This window comes from Puma concolor, chromosome D1 (assembly GCF_028749965.1).
Source record: "Puma concolor isolate L17-30 chromosome D1, mPumCon1.1.hap2, whole genome shotgun sequence".
Lineage (NCBI taxonomy): Eukaryota > Metazoa > Chordata > Mammalia > Carnivora > Felidae > Puma > Puma concolor.
Genome location: NC_141676.1, coordinates 72,252,716 through 72,277,068, shown reverse-complemented (window position 1 = coordinate 72,277,068; position 24,353 = coordinate 72,252,716). Strand labels below are relative to the sequence as shown.

The 24,353-nt window shown below is 36.8% G+C and overlaps 1 protein-coding gene and 1 pseudogene across 4 annotated transcripts in view; one reads left to right on the top strand and one right to left on the bottom strand.

Moving 5' to 3' along the window:
* The window catches only part of GRM5 (glutamate metabotropic receptor 5), a 534,058-nt gene that overhangs the window by 82,343 nt on the left and 427,362 nt on the right, over positions 1-24,353 (top strand). The gene's annotated exons all lie outside the window — the stretch shown is intronic.
* LOC112866257 (U2 spliceosomal RNA) lies at positions 4,684-4,816 on the bottom strand (annotated as a pseudogene).

The following is a 24,353-nucleotide window of genomic DNA, read 5'->3' as shown; positions in this document are numbered from 1 at the left end:
ATCAGTGAAAAATTTTCGCTCGTTTCCAATAAAATAGATTGGCCAATTTTTTTACTTTGAATAAATTTTTTATCCTTTCCTGATTTTGTCATCTGTCTGTTGGCCATTTGGAAAATATTGGTTCACTAAGCTATGAAGATCTTCCAAACTTAGACACATTTCATTATATTCTTTCAAGAGATCTCATTTGTTAATATCATCATTGATCTCATCAATAGTCTTTAAGTATTAAGATACTGTTAAACTCATAGTAGTGGATAAAGTTTTCCAAAATTGTTTCTTTTTTTCTTTTAGTCTCAAGTTTTATCATTGGCATAAAATACGGTTAGTATTTTAATATCCAGTCTCTCACCACCGTTTGTATGTTAGTGTTTCTTTCAAATACAGTTGCACTTGGCTAGTTCATCTTATAATTCAGTCTCGCAAGTGCTGTTCCTAGAGATACCAGCCTCCTTTGGTATGCAGCAAAAGTGCTTCATGAGTACCTGCTATTTTATCATGCAGAACACTATAAGATGTGCATTTAAAAAAAGAGTTGATCTAAGTGAAACTGGAATTCTCTTTTTAATTTTTAAAAAATGTTTATTGTAGTTTTAAGAGGGAGAGAGAATGAGAGTGTGCACATGCTCACTGTGGTAGGGGGAGGGAGAGAGAAAGAAACAGACGATCTGAAGTGGGCTCTGTGCTGACAGTAGAGAGCCTGATGCAGGGCTTGAACTCACCAACTGCGAGATCAGGACCTGAGCCAAAGTTGCAAGCTTAACTGAACCACCCAGGTGCCTCCCCCCACCCATTTTTTAAAAATTTTCATTAAAAGTGTGTCGTGGTGAAAAAAATTCCAACATTTACAGTTTAGTACTGATGTCAATTCATATTAAGGGCCCAGCAGTTTCACCAACCATTGCTTTTGCATCATCGGTGCAAGTGTCCATGTAGTAGAAAAAGATAGGCAATGTCTTAGTGATACTATGTAAGTCATTTTGACATTGTGTAGCCTCCCGAAGAGGGGTCCATGTCCATTCTGTGAAAACTGCTGAAGTAAAGCATTATATAAAACTGGAACACTCTGTTGGTGTTTGTAGTAGGATTAGGATTTGATTAAGGTAGGATTTGAATTTACTTCATATCAGAAGGTTTTGTTTATTAAATGATTGTCCCAAATGTATGGTAGGTTCTGCAGGATCAAAATCCAAGGACTGGTGAGGTGTAGGGTGTGACCAAGATTCACAGAGATCTCCTGTTAAAATGAGCTATAGCTTTCATTATTTTAATTTCCTTAGAGAATGGTCTTAGTTTATACTCTGAACATTCGCCTATTGTTTTACCCACTCCCGTATTGTGTCCCTATAATTCGCCAGACTGTGAGGGTATAAATAAACAGAATAAGTCCTATCTAGCTGTGGTGGCATCAGGTAGGTCACACCACCTTTCTGGAGTTGTGGGCAGGGGGATAGTCAGAAAGAGAGTCCAGAGAAAATGAAGACTCTGCAACCAGGTCTTGAAGAGTATGGCGAGAGAGAGTGAGGGGTGGAGCGGGTTAGCAGGCCTTCTTCCTGGAGGGTGGCATTCATGACTCTGTGCTAATGCACCAGGGGTCAAAAGCACCCAATGAATGATTAAATTGCATCGAATCAAACGCAATACGAGGATTTAAGTTACAAATAATGCAATTCAAGAATGAATAAAACTTTTAAAATGGCAGTTTAACAACATCTTATATATAAATATAAAATCTCCTTGTTTTGATATTATCAGGTAGGTGTTCTCAGAATTTGAAGACATGAAATGAAGTATTTCTTTGGGATGCTATGCCTTGGAAAATAAAAGTACCTCAAGCCTCTCTGTAGGTTTCCCCACCAGTACTATAATTCAAATGATAGGCTTCCTTTCTCTTGGTGTTTTTAATAAACCAGGAGTTTACATAGTAAACTGAGTATTACATAGAATCGACACCCTTTAGATTAAAAATATTTTTTCTTACAAGTGTAAAGTGAACTTCATTTAGCCAGGTTTTTCTTTTTTCACTTATTTGTTTAAATTTAGGGATGTAACTCTTACAGTTAAGAGAATATTGCTAATTAGTTGCATAATATACATATAGTCACCGTACACATAGAAGCTTTAGGTGCTAATTAAGATAAATTGGGAAAACAACTAAGGGGGAATAGAGTTTTACTTGTGTGTGAATTTAAAGTAGGAAGAGAATTGCTGGAAGAAAAAATTATAATGAATTAACCTAAAAGTTACTATGCCTGCATTGCAAAGACTTGTCTGTTAGTATCATAGCATAATAATGTGCTTAAAAATGTAAATGTGAGGGGCCTCTGGGTGGCTCAGTCGGTTGAGCATCCTACTTCCGATCAGGTCATGATCTTACAGTTTGTGGGTTCTAGCCCCGCATCAGGCTCTGTGCTGACACCTTGCTCAGAGCCTGCCGCCTGCTTCAGATTCTGTGTCTCCTCTCTCTCTGCCCCTCCCCAACTCATCATCTGTCTCTGTCTCTCAAAAATAAATAAATGTTAAACAATTTTTTAAAAAAATGTAAATGTGAATGCCTTGCAAAAGATAAAGTGAAAAACCAGGGTCTATCATCATTGTGAAGGTTAGCTTAAGTTTTAACTTACTTGGGAAAATAAAATCAACAGGGATACATATAGGAGAGTTCTGCCCTTCAGCTGAAGCTAAAACAATGTGGATTAACATAGACTTCTCTACTGTAAATTATTCATTCAACACACATTTAATGAGTACCAAATATGTGCTAGGCCTTGATATTCAAGGGTCACAACAACAAATAAAGTGCATTCAGTCTGTAGCCTCAGGACCCTTCCCCTATTAGCTCATGAATCTTTTCTCTTCCAAATTGCCCCAGAATTATTTAAATGTAAATACTTAAAACTACTTAAAAATCAACTGCACTCATCTAGTCTTTCTCTGTTTTTAAACTCTTTTGCTCACATATATTCAAAAAGAATGTGCTCAGCCACACACACACACACACACACACACACACACACACACACACACACACAAAATCACATGTACACAGAAAAGGTACATGTGCACACACTTGTACATTTTTATGTTGGTATCTAAAATGTTTAGTTATAACTTTGAACGTTACAAGGGACATGATTTCTGTTCATTGTATGTACATTTTAAAATAAACCATAACATCATTGATTTGAATGTAACCAGTGAAATCTAAAAACTGTGGTGATTTGATACTCAGGATAAGCCATTTAAAAATACAAATGTGGGAGGGGGGCTGGGTGGTTTAGTCAGTTTAAGAATCCAACTTCAGCTCAGGCCATAATCTCATGGTTCATGGGTTTGAGCCCCATATCAGGCTCTGTGCTGACAGCTCAGAGCCTGGAGCCTGCTTCAGGTTCAGTGTCTCCCCCTCTCTCTGACCCTCTCCTGCTCATTCTCTCTCTCTCTCTCTCTCTCTCTCTCTCTCTCAAATATACATGAACATTAAAAAAAATGAATGTTGTAAAATAAATACATAAATAAAATAAAAATACAGACGTGGGGCACCTGAGTGGCTTGGTTGCTTAAATGTCCCCCTCTTGATTTTGGCTCAGGTCATTATCTCACTGTCATGGGATTGAGCCCCAAATTGGGCTCCATGCCGGGTGTGGAGCCTGCTTAGAATTCTCTCTCTCCCTTTCTGTCTGCTGCTCCCCTGCTTGCTCTCTCTCTCAAAATAAATAAGCTTAAAAAATGTTACAAATACAAATGCAGCAGAGCCTGGGTGGCTTGGTTAAGTGTCTGACTTCGGCTCAGGTCATGGTCTCATAGTTTGTGAGTTGGAGCCCCGTGTCAGACTCTGTGCTGACAGTTCCAAGCCTGGATCTTGCTTTGGATTCTGTGTCTCCCTCTCTCTCTGCCCCTGTCTTGCTAATACTCTGTCTCTGTCTCTGTATCTGTCTCTGTCTCTCTTTCAAAAAATAAACACTAAAAAACAAAATTAAAAAAAAAATACAAATCCAATTTTCATTAAAAGTCACAAAATTAACATCATTTTCAGTTACTCTTGAATGTGTATTTTCATTCTACTCCCTTCAAAAAACTTTAACCTATATGTTGTTTTTAATCTATTTAATGTTTCTAAAACAAAGAAAAATGCAGATAAATTGTGCATGTATGTGTGTGTGTGTGTGTGTGTGTGTGTGTACACACACACACACACACACATATACATATTTCTCCTGTGATTAAAAAATTATTTTGGGGGCGCCTGGGTGGCTCAGTCGGTTAAGCGTCCGACTTGGGCTCAGGTCATGATCCCACGGTCCGTGAGTTCAAACCCCACGTTCAGCTCTGTGCTGACAGCTCAGAGCCTGGAGCCTGCTTCGGATTCTGTGTCTCCCTCTCTGTCAGCCCCTTCCCTGCTGATGCTCTGTCTCTTTCTGTCTCAAAAATAAATAAAACATTAAAAAAAATTAAAAAATTATTTTGGATTAATATATTCTCATAAATATTTTAGCATTAAATTTATCAAAAGATAAAATACTATAGATTTTGAAATATAATTGTTGCACATGTAAAATAATTTATTAGAAATGCCAGCTTTTTATAAGCTGGATGAAGCTCTGTTTTCTATTATTTATAAACCTATGGCTAAATATTACTTAATGTTAAATTGAGATGTTAGCAAAAGATTTATATATCCCTTTTTTTCCCTGCATTTCAATTTTATAAATGCAAGAGTTATGAAATACTGTTTACATAAATAAAAAGATAGGCTGGAAAAAGTTCTGTTATTCCAATGACACTGCACTTGATCTTAGCCAAAAGGCCGAGAAGCGATGTTATTCCAATGACACTAAATTCTTTGAACTATTTCAGATTATTTTTTTTAAATAAATCACATGATGAACAATGGGAAATAATTTTAATGGCCAGCTGGTCACCTGATAGAATATTCCTTCAATTTTGAGAGCATTATGGCAAGACCAGTTCGACCCTCCGTGATTCGAGAGGCTCGTGTTGCTTGAACAGACTGGCTGCTCTCAGAATCAGCTAAGCATTCACTACAGAACCCCAGGGCCCCATATTCTCCTTTTACCTGCCTATGGCTCTTGCCACTGTTCATCAGGGTCAGATTATTTAAGAGTTACTAGCAGCATCAGGGATGAACCTCTACAATGCTGAAAAAGAAAATGAATCCTGGGTCTTTGTTAAATGCATTTTTATTAGAACCAGGACACTTTTAGAGAAAGTGGGAATTTAATGAAGGGCTCTGAGACATCCTGTGGTGGTTCTGTCTTGTCCGACACGGGAAGTCTGTGCAGACTTAAAGGTGTATACACCGAAGCTAGGAATCATGCATGGAATGGCGGCTCTTCCACTCGCTGGGTTGGTGTCTTCTGACAAGTTGCTTACCCTCTCTGAGCCTCAGTGTCCTCATCAGTAAAGTGAAGGTAATATGCACCTAGTAGAGAATGTGAGGATAACATGACATAACAGTTATGAGCACTTTGTACAGTAACTGACCATACAAGGCACCCAGAGAGCACCAGCTGCTCTCTCCCTTCTCTCCAACAGCAACCTCTCAGAGCAGGTTAAGCTGAGGAAGATTGATTTAAGTGAAAGAGAAACTTAACTGCTATAAACAAAAATGTGCAGACTTTTCTGTACAGTGTCAAATAGAGCAGATGATATGCCTAAGGATTTATACATAGAAATAATAAATGCTAGGGTAGTGGCACCTGGGTGGCTCAGTCGGTTGAGTGTCCGACTTCGGCTCAGGTCATGATCTCAAGGTCTGTGAGTTCGAGCCCCGTGTCGGGCTCTGTGAAGACAGCTCAGAGCCTGGAGCCTGCTTCGGATTCTGTGCTCTGTCTCTCTCTCTCTGTCAAAATGAATAAACTTTAAAAAAAAATTTAAAATTAAAAAAAAAATAAATGCTAGGGGACATGAAAAGTTCTGTGCAAGATTTCTATGAGATCGGATGCCTTGGTGATGGAGTTATGTTGATGGTCACGAGAAGGTAATTCTTCTCTCTACCCATCTTTACCAGTGCATTTTGAAGTCAAACAACACCTCCTTCAAATGTGAATACAGAGCCTCAGAGTTTTGAGGGAATCTTACTAATTCCATCTCCATATACAAAATTTCCTTTTACAGCAAGTTACCCTTCCTTAAACTCTGAAGGTGACAAAGTGTGGCAGCTCAAAATAAAATCTTGTCGCTGTAAAAAGTGCTTCTCACCTGCAGCGGTCTCTCACTCAGACCAAGTCTCAACCTCTTGCACATGACAGCACTTCAGATATTCACAACCTTCATATTTGATAGCAAGTAGATAGTGCCCTTGAAATTTAAACTTGTGCATTCTGAGTAGAGCTCAGAAGTTTTAAAAATTGAGCCTATTTTTTAAAGACTTCAGCTATCAATAATTATCATTTAAAGTTGTCATATGTTGAAACCATTTGGGATGAGTCTCCGATCATTTAAAATGTATCTTCATAGACAAAGGGTCTTTTTAACATTTTCCAATTAATCTATTATTTGAAAATGCAGTTTTGCTGGACTCTTATTCTGTGGACACCAGAAGTACTATTTCATTCAATCTGTAAGAAAATTAGAACAAACTGAGAGTTTTTGCCCCAATATTGACCAGTTTACTAGAGATGAAATTATTCATTTACTGTCCTCTTGAGCAGGATTATTAGGGAAAATATGCTAAACCTAGAGGAAAAATCAGCATATCTAAGTATTTTTACTATGTTTATAGGGCGAGTTTAGTGGGAATAGGTCTTTACAAGCAATCTAAAAGAACTTCCATTTTTATTTCGGAAAAATAAAATGTTTTATGTGTTTGAATTTACTGCTAAATTGCACCACTGTAATATAAAAACTTACTCTGGATGCTTAATTCAGCAAACAATTATTGAGCGTTTCTTCTGTGTATAATAGAGTGCTGCTAATAATGGAGAACACAGTGTTGAAAAACAGCATCATCAACTTCCTCACAAATCTATTGTGAGTGAAATTTACATAATAATAGCTATTATTGATTAGTTTTATGCCAAGCCATGTGTTCAGCATTTGGATTTTTAAATGTATTCCTTACAACAACCCCATTTATTAGATATTATTATCTCCACTTATTAGATAAAGAAACAACATCTTTGGAAAATAAGAATCAGGCTAGGAAAGTCCTATAAAACATAGAGTTTAAGAAAGGAGGGGAAATAGATTCACAAGACTCCTAAGACTGAAGTACATTTCAACAAGAGTTTAGAGCTTATTCTTCAAGATATTTTGGAGAACTCTGAAACGGAAGCAGTAATAAAACAATAATAAAGTTTAAGGAAACTTTATATCTTTTTTTAAAAAACAGAAAGTTTAGAAATACAAAGTTGTAAGACTTTGTAGGCAAAGCATTTAACAAAATATGGTATCCTAACATCTAAGATGGCAAACTGATGTGGAAGCCACAGGTGGACTGATAACTTGATAATGTTAAGAAACATGCAGATTCTCCAGGGGTTAAGAATTTGGGTTGTGTATTCAGAATCTTAATTGTATTTCCTACTGTACTCAGTTTGTCTGTAAAATTGTCATAGCCTATTGAATAGTTGTAATACATCTGTCCTGGATTTTACTAAGAATCAAAACATGGGAGCTATTATTTTGGATGAAATAATTGACAACAACCTAGAAGTCGTTACCTAGTGGTATACCGTGCCCTCTAATCTCAGCCATGTTCTTCTGGACATTTGCATTATTGATTTGGATACTGGCAGAGGTAAAATATTGGTGAAATTTGGAAAGATTCAAATCTCTGAGATCTCACTTAAAAATTTTAAACATAATGATAGCAATAACAATGAAAGGATAATATATTGTTTGCTGAGTCCCTATTATATGTCAGATACTTCTTATATATTATCTGTAACCATCACAGTAACCTAGAAGGGTTAGCATTATTATTGTCCTTTTACATATGAAGGACTTGAGGCACAGAGAGGTCAAGGAACTGACCTTCAGTTACACAGCCTTAGCAGTCTAGGGGTACAAAGGCAGATCTATCTCACAGAAAAGCTCAAACCCTTCTGTTACATTCTGTTGTCTCTAATGAGATGACATTTCATACAGATAAGTTAAAAATTTATTTTAGGTTAAAACATATTGTGCTTGAATATGAATAGAATAAAGTATCTGTGGTTTTCTAAAGCTCTCATTAAAAAAATCATAAAGACTAGGGCATCTGGGTAGCTCAGTCAGTTCAACGTCTGACTTCAGCTCAGGTCATGATCTCGCGGTTCATGGGTTTGAGTCCCACATCAGGCTCTGTGTTGGCAGCTCAGAGCCTGAAACCTGCTTTGGATCCTGTGTCTGCCTCTCCCTCTGCCCCTCCCTCGCTTGGCCTCTTTTTCTGTCTCTCAAAAATAAATAAATATAAAAAATAAAATATGTATAAAAATCATAAAGACTTTAACTTACTATAAATTAAGTCTCAATTAGTAATAGTATGGTGGTGTTTTCGTGATAACCACTGTAGGCTCTAGGAATGATAAAGATGTATCCTGTGAAGATCTGTCTACCATAGAGCTGGGGGCATGGGAGACAATAAATGGTGGTGGTAGTGCTCCTGCTGAAGATGATAATTCTTTTTTTAAATTTTTTTTTTATCATTTATTCATTTTTGAAAGTCAGAGAGAAACAGAGCACGAATGGGGGAGGGGCAGAGAGAGAGGGAGACACAGAAACAGAAGCGGGCTCCAGGCTCCAAGCTGTCAGTCAGCACAGAGCCCGACGTGGGACTCGAACTCACGGACCATGAGATCACGACCTGAGCTGAGGTCAGCCGCTTAACCAACTGAGCCACCTAGGCGCCCCTGAAGATGATGATTCTTAAACTGAGCAGCCCTCCCTAGTAGAATTGTATTGCATTTTGGATTCAGGGGCTCTCATATAAGAAGGGCCAAATAAACTGGTAAATATCTCAGAGCAGAGTGACTAGATAGGTTTCAAGTCTAAGCCACATAAGGTTAAAGGAACCAGAGATATTTGACTTAAAGGAGAATTAATGGCCCTTCTGTATGTTACTTTTCCTCTTGAAAATTCATGTACATTTATATACATTATATTATACACATGCATACACACATGTACACACACATCAGAAGTACGTATAGAATTATGTATAGTGTTTGGCAGTTTAAGGTTATGGGGGAAAGCAATAAATCACTAAAATGTCAGTCTTGCACAGCAATCCTTTCTGTATCGTAAAACCAAAAGATATTCTTTTTGAATTCCTGGTGAACCTCATATATAATTTCAAAACCTCAGCTGGCACAAAGATAACCTAATACTGTGAAGTTTACAAAACAAGAATGCATTTATCATTGGAACAAAAGAATGAATACATACTATAGGCAGTGGTTATGACTCTGCATTTTGTAAAGCACAGAAATAATTTTATGACAACTCCTAGATTTCATTTGATGTGTAATACATCTGGGTCCAACAGCATTGACTCAATAAATTGTTCTTCAGAGACAGATCATCAGTGACCTTGTAATCTGCCCCTACTGCAAGAAATGGCAGTCTTCACCTATCAGGGATTTTACCCTAATAAGGGTAAAATTCATTTACCCTTTATCTATTAATTAACAGATAATTAATATCATCTGTGCCCATGTGCCCCCCAAGTAATATGGAGGTCTTTGGGGAGGAGGCAAGTGAAAGCAAAAGGCTGCTGAGTTAAGACCAGCTGTATTTAACTTTCTCCTTAGCACTGTTACTAACTCCCTTACCTCATTTGACTTGGACCTTGTCAACCTATTAGAGCTAAAATAAAAATGAGTGAGAGCCTCTAGGTCTTTGGTGCTTTTTTTAAAAATGTTTATTCGTTTTTTGAGAAAGAAAGCATGAGCGGAGGAGGGGCAGAGAGAGGACAGAGGTTCTGAGGTGGGCTCTGAGCTGACAGCAGTAAACCCCATGTGGAGCTCAAACTCATGAACTGTGAGATCACGACCCAAGCCAAAGTCAGACTTTCACCTGATGGAGCCCCCCAGGTGCCCTTGTGCCTTTTCTGATACGATCTTTTGCAGGCTTATACTTGGGATTTGTGCCAGAACTATATTCCTTAACTAGCCTCCCATCCTGACTTCTCCTGAACAGTCCTCCAGACTACATAGCAAAAGCTTGTACTAGGTACTGTCCTTTTACTGTCTTGAACCTAACGTGGGGTCATCTTTCGTGTTTTTCACCCAATCATGGGAAATCTTCAGAGAAGCCCTCGTATTCAGATATATTAGGATCTTTGAGGAGGTAAGGATGAAACATGGAATGAGATGCCTTTAATGTAATAGCATTGAAGTATTTAAGCAGAATCTGAATGATCATCTCATAAAAAAATTAGAAAACGAGGCAAGCTAAAAATTCTCTTTCAACTTAGAAAACCAAAATAGCATGCCGTTTCCAGCATCACCATTTCCTTCTTAGCCCAGTTCAGCTGTTCTCTGTCACTGTTCCTTGTTAAACACCAGGAAGTCAAGGTGGGTGGCCCAGAAGGCAGTTCTCGCATCAATACCCTGGTAATATGCTGACTTATCCTGGTAATGTATTCAGTGTCATAAATGTGTTAATGTATCAGAGATTTGTTTAACTTTTGCGGGTGGTTTGCATAATGAGTGGCTTTGCTTTGATGGTAGTACTAGGGAAAAGGCTTTTAACCTTATTTGGCTAATTCCTTGGAGATAGAAGTTTCAAAATATACCTCTTAGGGGACTAACGAGGTCTAAGTTTGAGATATTGTTGCAGTCATTTCTCACTGCATATCTCAAAGGTCCATTTCACTGGAAATGGATAGTGTGTTAGAACTGTGTGAGACTGTGGAGTCTGTTATAGCCCGGTCAGTGCTTTTACTTAGTCTTATGAGACTGAAACACAGGAAGGTTCAAACTCATCCTGCACAAGTAGTATTTGAAAGGAAAATTTTCATTTAAGTGTTAAATTTACAGCCTTCACGTTCTAGAATTTGAATAGTCGTATTGCCGATTTCATGAAATCCGTTTTAACTGGTGAAATCCCATCTCTCAAATCTTGAACGGTCTTGCACATTGAGGAGTGAATGTGCTATTTGGGGCTAGGATGACGTAAGTATCTTTTTAAATACTGATTGATTCACTTACACTGTAATTTGGTAAGTCACAGGCATTTCTTGAACCCGTATTTTATGTCAAGTTTAGTAGCATTATTTCCAGACATAAGTAACTCTTCAGATATGGTGATTTTTTGAGGCAATTGATGTAAAAAAAATGAAGAAGAAAAGCAGGCGAGTGAAAGTCCTGTAAGTTGCTTCCTCAAGAAACAGTCAAAATAGGGGCAGCTGGGTGGCCCAGTTGGTTGAGCGTCCAACTTTGGCTCAGGTCATGATCTCATGGTTCATGGGTTTGAGCCCTGTGCCGGGATCACTGCTATTAGCGCAGAGCCTGCTTTGGATCCTCTGTCCCCCTCTCTCTGTCCCTCTCCTGCTTGTGCTCTCTTTCTCTCTCAAAAATAAATAAAGACTAAAAAAAAGAACATTCAAAATACAGAAAGTTTTCAGAGTTACCCAGCATCCTGATCACTTCATAGGAAACCAATTGCTGAGAGACATTGCTGTGTAACAGATAACCCTAGATTTCAACACTTAAAACAAAAAATACTTATTTTCTTACAGTTTCACTAGGTCAGGAATCTTGGAGCAGTTTATCTGGGTAATTCTGACCCAAGGGTCTCTCCTGAATCTCATGTGAAAGCTTGGTTCGGGGAGCAGTCTCTCCCAACTTCCTCAGGCCTAAGTTCCTCAGTGACTAAGGGCTGGTGATTTCAGTTTCTCACCACATAGGTCCCTCCTTAGGCTACTTGAATGTCCTCACAACATGTCAGCCAGCTTCTCAGAGACATAACCTGCGTAAGATGAAAGTCTCAGTCCTTTATATTCTAATCATGGAAGTAAGAGGTCATTACTTCTGCTATATATATCCATTAGATATGAGTCAGTCAACTCGGCCAACATTCAAGCAGAGGGTAACTGAACTCCATTTATTAAAGAGAGGAGTATCAAAGAATTTGTTGACATAACTGAAAAACCATCACATGGATACCTTATGGGAGGAGCATTTATAGACCAGTATGGGTTAGTGCCCCTAATTCCAGCTCTGAGAGAACCCATCTGGTAAACAGGAAAGAGCACTCACTGCTCAGGAGAATGAGAAGATGTGATTTCTTATTCTGATATTAACTCAAGGTGCAATCTAAGTTAATGGTTCTCCAACTTTAGTGTGAACACAAATACCTTGTGAGATTGCTAAAACATGGATTTCCAGGTCCCGTGCCCAGACATTCTAATTTGGTGAGTCTCAAGTAAAGCAACACAGATTGAATTTCTAAGAAGTTCTCAGAGGGTGCTGATGCTGCCAGGTGGGACCAACTTTAAATCTCAAGACTCTGATTAAACTATCTTCCTCAAATGTGGCCCATGGGCCAACAACATCAGTATCACCTGGGAGCTTGTTAGAATGGTAATATGCTCCAGTCCAAAGCTACTGAATCTGAAACAGCAATTTCACATTTTCTCTATGTGGCATTCATGGCATTAACATGTGGCAAGCACTGCAATCCAGAAAAGATTGTTTTGCATATCAGGGCCTCAGTTTTCACTTCTGTTAAAATGGCTGTTTTGATCTTATTTCAATTCCAACACTACTGTGGGATGAAAAATTGAGGGCTGAAACCAGACATCTGGGACTGAATTGTGCTTCCGCTAGCCTTACTTTCTACATGAATAAGATGGGGGTCATAATAGCATCCTCCCTTGGTGAAGCTAAGATGAAATAGCATTATGAATATAATGTGCTTAGCTTCCATTTGGACAGAGTGCTAGAGTCTGACATTGGTTTTACATGTTTACATGAATATTCAGGTTGCAGGCAGCACAGCGCTGTTTGTGAAATTGCTTGTTATGTTGGTTCCACCTATTTGATTAGTTAATTTAGTAAATTTACTGATGCTGTAAGTGGAATGATTCCAGCTAATGATTATTGATTTGAACCTCAAGGAGAGAGAAATAAAATTGGTTCCTAGGTAATTACAACATAAAATACATATATTGAGTGTATGCAGATGATGATTAAAAATTATGAATATTAAAAAAAAGCGATATAAAATTGGGACCAAGTTGGAGGGAGGCAGATTATGGCTCACAAAGTAATTAAAACAAAGATGAGAGATGACTGAATGAAAACCAAATGGGTTTGCCTGTCAAGTGGACTGTTCTTCACTACTGGAAGTCAAGCTGTTAGGTACCCTGAGAATGTATACTGCACAGTGGTTTCTGTTTTGAGAACTTTAAAATAGATGATTTCCAAGGTCCCTGAAATTCTAATATGACTCAGGGAAGTCCATATTTTGATATGAGACTGTTGTTTTCCTCTGAGAGTTATTGATGAGCTTCCACCAAAGGACATAGCAACTTGTATTGCTGAGTAGGTAAGAGTATATTATTAGGAGTATATTATTAGTAGGAGTCATTCAGACCACAGTTAGAATCGAAGCTCTGCCATTTACAACCTATGTAACATGGGCAAGTTATTATACACCTGTCAGCATCTGTTTTCTCATTTGTTCATGGCTTTAAGAATAGAACCTGAGTCAAAATATGCTGTGAAGGCCATATAAAATAAGCCATCTGAGGGATTTAACAAAGTTTGACACCTGGTAAACTTTTAATAAATGTTAGCTGTTCTTATCCAAAATATTTATCTAGGACATGCATCTCATCAATTTTCAGAACCCTCACTTCTCTTCCAGCTATAGTGAGGGAAACCCATGTCTTACAAACTAAGTCATTTCCTGCATTACACTCTGACTCTGCAGCACTCACATGGCATTATTTTTCTGTATCCTCAGAATAATATAACTAGATACCCCCAAGTAAAATTTTACACTCACCAGAGCCTCCATATTTATTTTCAATGATGAGTTTTCTTTAATTTGAAGAGTTTTCAGTAGGTCTGTATTTGGACTGACCTGAGCAGACTTGCTAAACTACCGAAATTTGGTGTGCATCGCCTTTTCTCTTCCCAAGCCTTCTTTTCATTACAGCTCTCACAAAATATGGCTCTTTCTCTATTTTTCCCATGTATCATGTACCATTGTTCTAACTAATGTATTTAACAATCAAATCTGTTATCTGTTACATTCTTCCCCACTATTTAATTTTAAAATCATTTAAATTTCTTTTTGGAGTTTATATGACCACTTCTTTACACATTTCCAACTCACATTTCACTGGCAAGTATCACCAGTAGTTTCCAAATTACAGACCCAAGGTCTCTTTTTGATCCCTAACCTGCTGAACATCTTGTCCCATTTGATTGGTTAATTCAGTCTAACCCTAAACTCTTTCTTCGTGTGGCATTCACAGCCTGCTTCTGTTGCAGTACCCCTTCCTTTGGTCAGGTAACAATGGCTGACTCTGTCCCTAATCATGGATAAAAAGATGAAACTTTCTTGTTTCTGTTTCTTCACTTGTAAAACTGAGACAGCGATAGTAATCTTGCCTAGTATGTAAAGGAGCTATACCTAAATCTAGCAGCATGGTGCTTTGCACATACTAGTAAATAGCAGCTATTATTGTTTCCTTGTAGTTTCTTTTTCAATTCTCTGCCTGCCTTTAGGGTTTGTGAATATTCAAGGTTTTTATCATAGTTTTTTTTTTTCCTTCACATTTTACATGGTTTCTTCATCAAATCTGTCCACAAGCTTCAACTACCATTTACATGCAGAAGAATGTCAAATGTGTATCCCATGTTTTAATTTCTCTTAGTTCAAGAATCAAATATCTAATTATTGACTATTCATCTGCATAATGATGTCCCACAAGCACATCAGATTTCTTGGCCTGAAACATCACTCATCAATTTTGCACAATCTGTTTCTTACCAATTAATCTATTTTCCTATGCTTGGTATTCCCATCCATGGAGTTATTGAAGAGAGAGTCTTCACAATAGTTATTGAGTACCCTAATCAATCACTCCTTGTACTTAATTATTACCAAGTTTTGGCTTTTGCATTTTTCCTCTCCTACTTACTTGCCTAATTTAATGAAGTGAGAGACAGACATTGAAGAGATGACAGAGAAGAGATATCAACAATTCAGGAAAAAGTTTGGATGGTTTTAATCTGATACCGTAACAGTGGGCACAAAAAGAGAAATCCATAGACAAATCATCATGATACAAAATTTATATACCAAAAGGCAAATGATGGCATAGGTGTCAAAGTATTCTGAAATATCAGTGCTCTTTATATATCACTGGGATTCCACATTGAAAACTACATACTAATTAGGCTGATATTTATTCATATGGTTAATATGATCTTGGAGTATTAGATACATTAATCCATTAATTCACGCATTCATTCACACATGCATAAATTAATTCTACAAGCATTGAGTACATATTTAAAGAATGGTTATAAGACCTTAAAATAAAGATATAAACATTGTCAAGGAGCTAACAGTGTAAAAGGGGTGATAGGCAACTGCATATAGGGTATATTGTTTATTAGTCAAGTTAACAGACATTTTCAGTTTTTTCCTTCATTACTGTATCTACTCAAGAAGGTGGGAAAGTGAATGCTCACCTCCACAGACTCTCTTGCAACTAAAGTTCTAGCTATAGAGAATTTCTAGAGATAGCTAGAAAACTTTTGATTTGTTGATAAAAAGGATATAATCAACTGACATGACCCTTTATCCTCTTTCACCACGCTTCTGATCTTGAAGACAAATGTGATATCTATAGATATAGTCAACTTACCATTAGGAATTGAGAGTTTTGGGATAAAAGGCCAAGATTCTAAGCATGAAATAGAAAATTATGAGTCATAATCTCTCTAGAGTCTTTTCTTTATCTTCTTCCAGTTTCATTTTACTTGGGTCATAGCTCTTAACCTTTACCAATTTAATCTTCTAATTTTTAACCTTTTTTAAAATTTTGAAATAATTTCAAATTTATAAAAAAAAGTTAAAAAAATATGCAGAGCTCTTGTATACCTTTCACCCAGATATGCTTGTTAACATTTCTCATACTCTGAAAAGTTGAGAAGTTTCAGAAATGATGCTCCATTATCCCTTGTATTAGTTTCTGTGGCTGCCATAACAAATTGCCACAAACTTGATGCTTAAAACAACAGCAATTTATTTCCTCATAGTTTTGGAGACCAGAAGTTCAAAATTAGCATTACTGGGCTGACACCAAGGTGTCAGCAGGGTGGTGCTCCCTCCAGAGTCTCTAGAAGATATTTGTTTTTGTTTTATTTTTTTTGTTTTGTTTTGTTTTTGCTTCTTCCAGCTACTCATGGCTGCCTACATTCCTAGGTTTATGTCCACATTACTCCAATAAAAGCTCCTATCTTCACATTGTCTATTCCTATTCTGACTACCAAATCTCCCTTATCCTCACTCTGGTAAGAACACTTGTAATGTCTTTTGAGGGCCCACTTGGATAATCCATGATAATTTTTCCATTTTGAGATTATTACTTAAGTCATATGTACAAAGACCCTTTTTGTCTCAAGGCGATATTTATAGGTTACAGGTATTAGGACCTGAAATCTTTAGGAGATCATTATTTTGCCTACCATGCCCCTTGATTCTCCAATATACAGTTCCTAAGTACAAGAACATTTTCCCATCCAAGAGTATTATGCTAAGTGAAATAAATCAGTCAGAGAAAGACAAATACCATATGATTTACTCATATATAGAAATTAAGAGAAAAAAAACAAATGAGCATTGGGGAAAAAGAGAGAGTGAAGCAAATCAAGAAACAGATTCTTAACTGTAGAGAACAATCTGATGGTCACCAGAGGGGAGGTGGATTCGGGGGAATGGGGGTTAAGGAGTGCACTTGTTATGATGAGCACTGGGTGTTGTATGTAAGTGTTGAATCGCTAATTTGTACATTTGAAACTAATGTTACACTGTATGTTAACTATACTGGAATTTAAATAAAAACTTAAAAAAAATTTTAAGGCACAATATAATATATCCATCAAAATGAGGAAGTGAACATTGATCCAATATTCTTATGTAGTCCACAGACCCCATTCGGATTTTCATAATTATCCCAAATACATACATATATATTTTTTAAGTCCAGGAGCCAATCCAGGATAAACTATTCCATTCATTGTCATATATGAATAATGTCCTCCAATTTGAAATAGTTCTTTTGTCTTTCCTGACCCTAACATTTTTGAAGAGTATAGTCTAGTTACTGTGTAGAATGTTCCACCATTTGGGTCTGATGTTTATCATGATTAGTGAATTTGCATATTCTGGGTACGATTATTACAGAGGTGATGCTGAGCTCTTCTCAATGCATCATATCAGGAAGCAAACAATATTAATTTGTGCCATTACTGATGATGTTAGCATTTAAAACATTTATTTATTTTTGAGAGACAGAGCATGATTGGGGGAGGAGAAGAGAGAGAGGGAGACACAGAATCCGAAGCAGACTCCAGGCTCTGAGCTATCAGCACGGAGCCCATTGTGGGGCTTGAACCCACGAACCATGAGATCATGACCTGAGCTGAAGTCAGACGCTTAACTGACAGAGCCACTCAGGCACCCTGATGATGTTAGCATTTGTCAGTTGATTAATGGTGTCTGTCAAGTTTCTTTACTGGGAAGTTAAAAAGTATGTGATATATATTAACCAGTAAATAATCAATATGTATCTTATGAGAAGTTACCTTCAGAGTACGTGAATATCTTGATTCTCATCAATCTTTCACATACCAGATTTCCCATCCATTGATGATATTTGCCTGAATCAGTTATCACTATGATGATTGTCAAATTGTGGTCTTCTCTTTCAATAATTCATTTTAGGGGGTGCCTGGGTTGCTCAGTTGGTTGAGCATCCAACTCTTCATTTTGGCTCAGGTCATGATCCTGGGGTCGTGGGATTGAGCCCTGCTTTAGGCTCTAGGCTGAGCATGGTGCCTGCTTAAGATTCTCTCTCTCTCTCTCTCTCTCTCTCTCTCTCTCTCTCAAATACAAAACAATAAATAAAAATTCATTTTAGATTTATTAGTTGGCATAGAAGCATTCTATTCACCCCATTTATATATGTATCCAATTATGTTTTTATATTAGTATAGTCTCATGGATTCTTATTTTACTCAAAAGATTACAATCTGTTATCATTATTATTTAGTTGATGTTCATATTGTCCCAGAGTTAGCTAGTGGGAGCTCCTTCAGGCTGCTTCCTTTGTTATTTTGACATGACGCCCATTTCTGGGTGCAACATGATGTTACCCGATCATCCTGTATTTTTTTTTTTTTTCTTCAGCCCTGGAGTCAACAACGTATCTGCAGGAGGAAGTATTTAGAAATAAATACTTGAGCACTGTGTGTGTTCTTTGTGACTGGAGATGTCTGTGTGTCAGAATGAGATAAGAAATATATGTGTGCAAGGAATATGTGTGTATGCATGTATCTGCATGTTTCTATATCTTACCTTTAACTAGAGCTATATCATACTGGATCATTTTTCATATTGTTACTTCCATTTCAACATTATCTCTTTTCCTAATTCATAAATTCCCTTTTCAACAATGAAAAACTTGTTTTCCATTATCCTTAATAGATTTACTCCTGTGTTGAATCTTGCGTGTTTACCAAACTCATTGCTATGACAGCAAAATGCTGGATTTTGGACTCTGTCTTTCCCACTGGATTTACTGGCTGAAATCTCATCCAAAGGAAGGGGAGAGGTTAGCGGAATAAAGATGATGGAAGAAGGATGATGAAGGCCATTTAGAAAGCTCAGCTCCTGAACTCTACCCCCTGCACTGACATGCTGACTCATAGCTAGACCCCTATCTGCCACTGGCCAACCCCCTAGTTCTGGGTGCACCAAATGAAGGTTGAGCCCTGAAATAGGGAAAAGAAGGAGGAAGGAGAATGGAACAGTTAGAAATATTGATTGCAGACATGCAGCACTTATCATACCAGTATGTTGACCCAAAGCTAGATCCTAACATGCTATCCCCTGTCTTCAGAGGGCACGCCAGCCAAACTCTTGGCTAATCTGCTAATTACTTTAAGCTAAATCTGCTACTAGCTATTCAACAAAAATCAGTATCTTTTCTTCCCACATGTACAGTAAGTCTTCATTTTTCAGCTTCACTTCATTTTTAGTTAAGTGGGACCAGATGCCGGAGTTTTAATCACTGGACTGCAAGTACAAGTGATGTGTGGAGTTTCTGGACCAAGGCTTTTAAGAGAAAGCTATACCTCTTTCACCTCCTTTTTCTTCTGTCCACTAGATTACCAGTTAGGGAAAGTTAGGGAAAGCAGCGGCCACAGGATATAAGAAGCAGGGATGCCTGGATTGTACTATGGGAAGCAGAGCCACCCACATTGAACTATTGGGTAGTGAGAAAGAAGCTTCCATTTTATTTGAACCACTCCCCTTTCAAAAGTCTATTTGCTAAGGATGGTGATTCAAATTACCCAAACTAATACATCTTTATAAATTAATATTTTCCTTACAGTAGTATATCTGCTGACTACAGTTATGCATAGGGTAAATATGTGTCACTCAACCCATAGTGGAGTATGGAAGTGAATCAGAAAAGGTTCCCCAGAAGAGATAATGCCTACTTGGGTCTTGAAAAATAAAGTATTAATTAGGCAAGCAAAAACTGAGAGTGTTCCCATTAGAGAAAACAGCATTATCTAAATAAAGGTTCAGAGGGTGGGTGTCAGTGGAAGTTGTGTTCATTGGAAGTCAGGTTTCTTGAAATAGCTGTAACTCAAAATGTATGAAGACAGTGGATGGAAACATAGATGGGTTTATATATTTTGTGCTGAATTTCCTTTTTCATATGGAACTAACTCATTGTTCAGGTGTAACATTGCAGGGTATTCATGTACTACATTTTTTTACATCAGTTAATTTCTTCCATGTTCATTATGGTCTCATGTCTAAAGGATGAGATGGAAAATAAATTTTTATGCAGAATTAGTACTGCTATAAACATCTGAGCTTTGATGAAGCTATTAACATCAAATCTACACAGTACATCTTTAACAAGTAAGAGTTAAAAGTAATTTAAGTTCATTGGCTGTAATCTATTTTATTAGCACCCAGGAACCTTTTCTTAATGGGAGTTTCAGAAGATGAGTGATTGATTTCAGTAAATACATCACTGATATGAAGATACTCTTGATAAAAAAGTTAGACTGGTTGTATCTCACAAAGGGCGCTAAGATCTTAGTTTAGAGAGTAATTGAAAAAAGTCATATTGGCTTAGTGAACTATGTATAACAAAAGAAATTATTTTCATCCCTAAAAGTATCAGGAGAGCATTAAGTTTGGGCTGTGAACATAGGTGTCTGCAAGTGTTGGTAGTGCCTCACATGGTTGGTGACTAAGCTTAGTTTCCATAGCAAGTGAAATACATAATCAATGATAGAAAAATTAAAAAGCGTTTGAAAAAAGCCTAGATGTTTTAGATCTTCTCATAGAATGCACACTTGAAGGGGACAAGAGTTACATGACTCAAACATCTTCTTGTGTTCTCTATTTCATTTCCTCTTCACCCACAATCCATTGCCTTGTTCCATATTCATTGCCATTGCCCTAGTTCATGTCCTCATTGTCTCCCACCTGAGCTAACTGTCGTGCATCCAGCATTGTCCTCTTCTGTCCGTAATACATCTTCCATGCTGATGCTGGAGTTTTCTTCTTAAAAGTCCAATCTAATTATTACCACCTCTAAAAATTCCTACAATTGCTAACCCATAACCTAGAGAAGGAATCCAAGATTTCTTGGCATAGCATATAAGCCCTTTGATTATATGCCCCTCTCCTACTTTTTTAAATTTAGTTTTTATTTTTTAAGTGTACAATTCAGTAGATTTTAGTGTATTCACAAACTTGGGCAAAAATTACCACTATCTAATTCCATAACATTTTTATCACCTCCAAAAGAAACCTTGAACCCATGAGCAGTCACTCCTCCTATCCTCTGGAAACCACTGATCTATTTTCTGTCTCTGAAGCCTTGCCCATTCTGGACATTTCACATAATGGATTGCATACAATATGTCCCTGCATGCTTTTTACACTATCTTTCTTTTACAACCCTATCTCTCATAGCCTTTGCTCCAGCTATGCAGTTCTAATTGTAATATACTGTACTAATACAGACTAACTACTGGACTGGACATTCAAAATTAGCAGTGGCTTTAATGAGATATGCACATTTCTTTTCCTCGTAAAAGACTGGGCTGAACTTTTTCATATAAAAGCCTTCATGAAATTATCAGAAGCCCAGGCTCTTTCTATCCTGTTGCTCTACCATCAGCACATGGCTTCCCATCACGTCCCAAATTCCAGCTCAAAGGAAGGGCAAAGCCACCTATCTCTTTCATGGATATTTGTTGGTCCTTCATGTGATGTGTTAAGCTTTCTTCTTCACTTTTGCTTGTTCTGCTGTGTAATCTGGTAGATGACTTTGGCAAGTATTTCCCTCTGCCCGGCCTGCCTTTAGTGGCATCCGTAACAGCTGCATTTCTTCTGTGCCTTTGGCCTTAGAACAATGGTCTACACCCTTGTAATTTGGTCTCTCCATTTTCAAGCAGCCATCCACAGGGACTCCTATTTTCTTTCTGTTCCTGTAAGTTATAGTAGTGTCCTGTTGTTAATCTTTGATAAATAGAGGAGCATTCAGCTTATCTGTATCTTCCTTGATAAGTTTGGATGGTTTGTGATTTTTAAGGAATTTACTGTGTTTGGCTTCTCATATCTTCAGTCGCTGTGTAACAGATCTGTTCTATGAAAAACTTTCTGATTGAAACATACAGACTGGTTTCTGTTTTAATTGCTGAGCTATGTCTGATAGAATATATGACCTTGAATTCCACATGTCAGTTTTGTACTTCTTTTGGCCTAGGTGCCTAATCACTAACTTTATCAGATTGTGAGAAATATAACTTTTTAGTCTGGATGGCCATGAACACAGCTAAAAATCATAGATCGTGCTCTAAAAGAGAAGGCAGCAGTGAAAATTAAAGAACAGCCAACATTATCTGCCATAGTGTGCTTCTTGGTCACCTAAATACATTTGTGCATACTTACTTCCTCCCACATGGAAAACATATGTCATCTAAAAAGGACAGTCTCAGAGACCTGCCCAGTGACTGTATTTGGCACAAAGTCCATGATCTCTAGGTTATAAGTACTTGCATATATCAGGTCTAGCTGTAGTTCTTCACAATCCAGTGACCCATGACATATCCAGAATGCAACACTGAATTAAGAACAGGATAGCCGTTGTGAAACTCCCATATAACTTGTCAAATTCATGGGCAGTGAATTGCTCAGTTTTCCCTTATAATTTTAATGTCTGGGAGTATGTCATGATGTCCCTTATTTCATTCCTAATATGGATATTTATATATTTTCTCTTTCTTTTTTTTTTTTTTTTTGGTTACCAACCTGACTAGAGTTTTATTAAATTTTTTCAGATATGCAGTTTTTAGTTAACTTGATTTTTTTCTGTTGCTTTTCTGTTTTGAATTTCAGTGATTTCTGTTCATAACTTTATTATTCCCTTTTTTCTATTTGGTTTTGGATTTAATGGTCTCTTCTTTGTCTATTTTCTTAAGTTGGAACTTATGTTACCAATTTAAAATCTAGTTTTTTATTAGGTAAGCATTTAATGCTATAACTTTCTCTCTAAAAACTTAATTAGCTGTATCTTACAAATGTTTTTATCTCTTAATTTATATATTCATTCAGTTTAACTTGTTTTTCTTTGACAGTTCAGCTTTGATCCTTATGTTATTTAAAGGTGTGTTGCTTATGCAGCATTATTTACAATAGCCAAATTATAGAAGCAACCTAAGTGTCCTTGTATAAATGAGTAGATAAAGAAGATATGGTGTTTATACAGTGGAAATGACTCAGCCATAAAAAAGCATGAAATCTTGCCATTTGCGTTAACATGGATGGAGCTAAAGAGTATAATGCTAAGTGGCATAAGCCACTCAGAGAAAGACAAATGCCATATGAATTCAGTCATATATGGATTTTAAGAAACAAAACAAACAAAGGGTTAAAAAGAGACAAAGCAAAAAACAGTCTTAAGTATAGAGAACAAACTGATGGTTACCAGAGGGAAGGTGGGTAACGGGATAGGTGGAATAGATGATGGGGATTAAGAGTACAATTACCTTGATGAGCATGGAGTAATATATGGAATTATTGAATTGCTATATTGTACACCTGAAACAAATATAACACTGTATGTTAACTTCACTAGAATTAAAATAAAAATAAAACTTCTTTAGTTTTCAAATATTTGAGTTGTTTCCCAGACATATTTCTGTTACTCATTTCTAGTTAAATTCTACTTTTGCACAAGAATACACCTTGTATAATTTTCAGTTTTATAAAATTCAAGGTTTATTGAATGTCAGTATATCTTTTGACTTGGTGAATGTTCCATATGTGCTTGATAACAATGTGCATTCTGCTGTTTCAGGCTAGAGTGCTCTATGATACGTCAAGTTGGTTGCTAGTGCTTTTGAGGTTTTTTATGAGTATCCTGATTTTTGCCCACTTGTTCTTTAAGTTAGTGAATGGAGTTTTGAAGTCTCTAGCTACAATTGTGGATTTGTCTATTTTTTCTGTTCTAACAGTTCTTGATTTATGTATTCTTAGGGTTTGTTGTTCATTGCAAACACAAGATTTTTTTATGTCTTCTAGAGAAATGACCCAGTTATGTAAGTTTTTATTTCTGATAATATTCCTTGTTCTAACTTCTACTTTATTTGGTATTAGTAATGCTACCTCAACTTTCTTTTGGTTAGGGTTTTTTTTTTTATTACATGTCTTTCCATCTGTTTTACTTTTATCACATGTAAGCTGTATATTGAAAATAAGATTTTTTAGATAACATATGATTATATGTCTTAGATTTTTATTCATTCTGACAATCTTTTAGCTGGTATAGGTGTTCACCTTTATTGCTATTACAGACATGGTTGGATTAAAATACTATAGACATAGATATTTTATATTTGTACCATCTGGTTTTTTTGTTTCATTTTTCTTCTTTTTCTGACTACTTGGGTTAACTATGCATTTTTAAAAGAAATTTTCAGTTTGTTTTCTTTCAGCACTTTTAAGATGTTACTCCATTGTCTTCCAGCTTGCATGATTTCTGAAGAGAAATCTGTAATTCTTTATCCAATTAGACTGTATATAACTTGACTTCATTCTTTGGCTACCACAAAGAAATTATCGTTGTC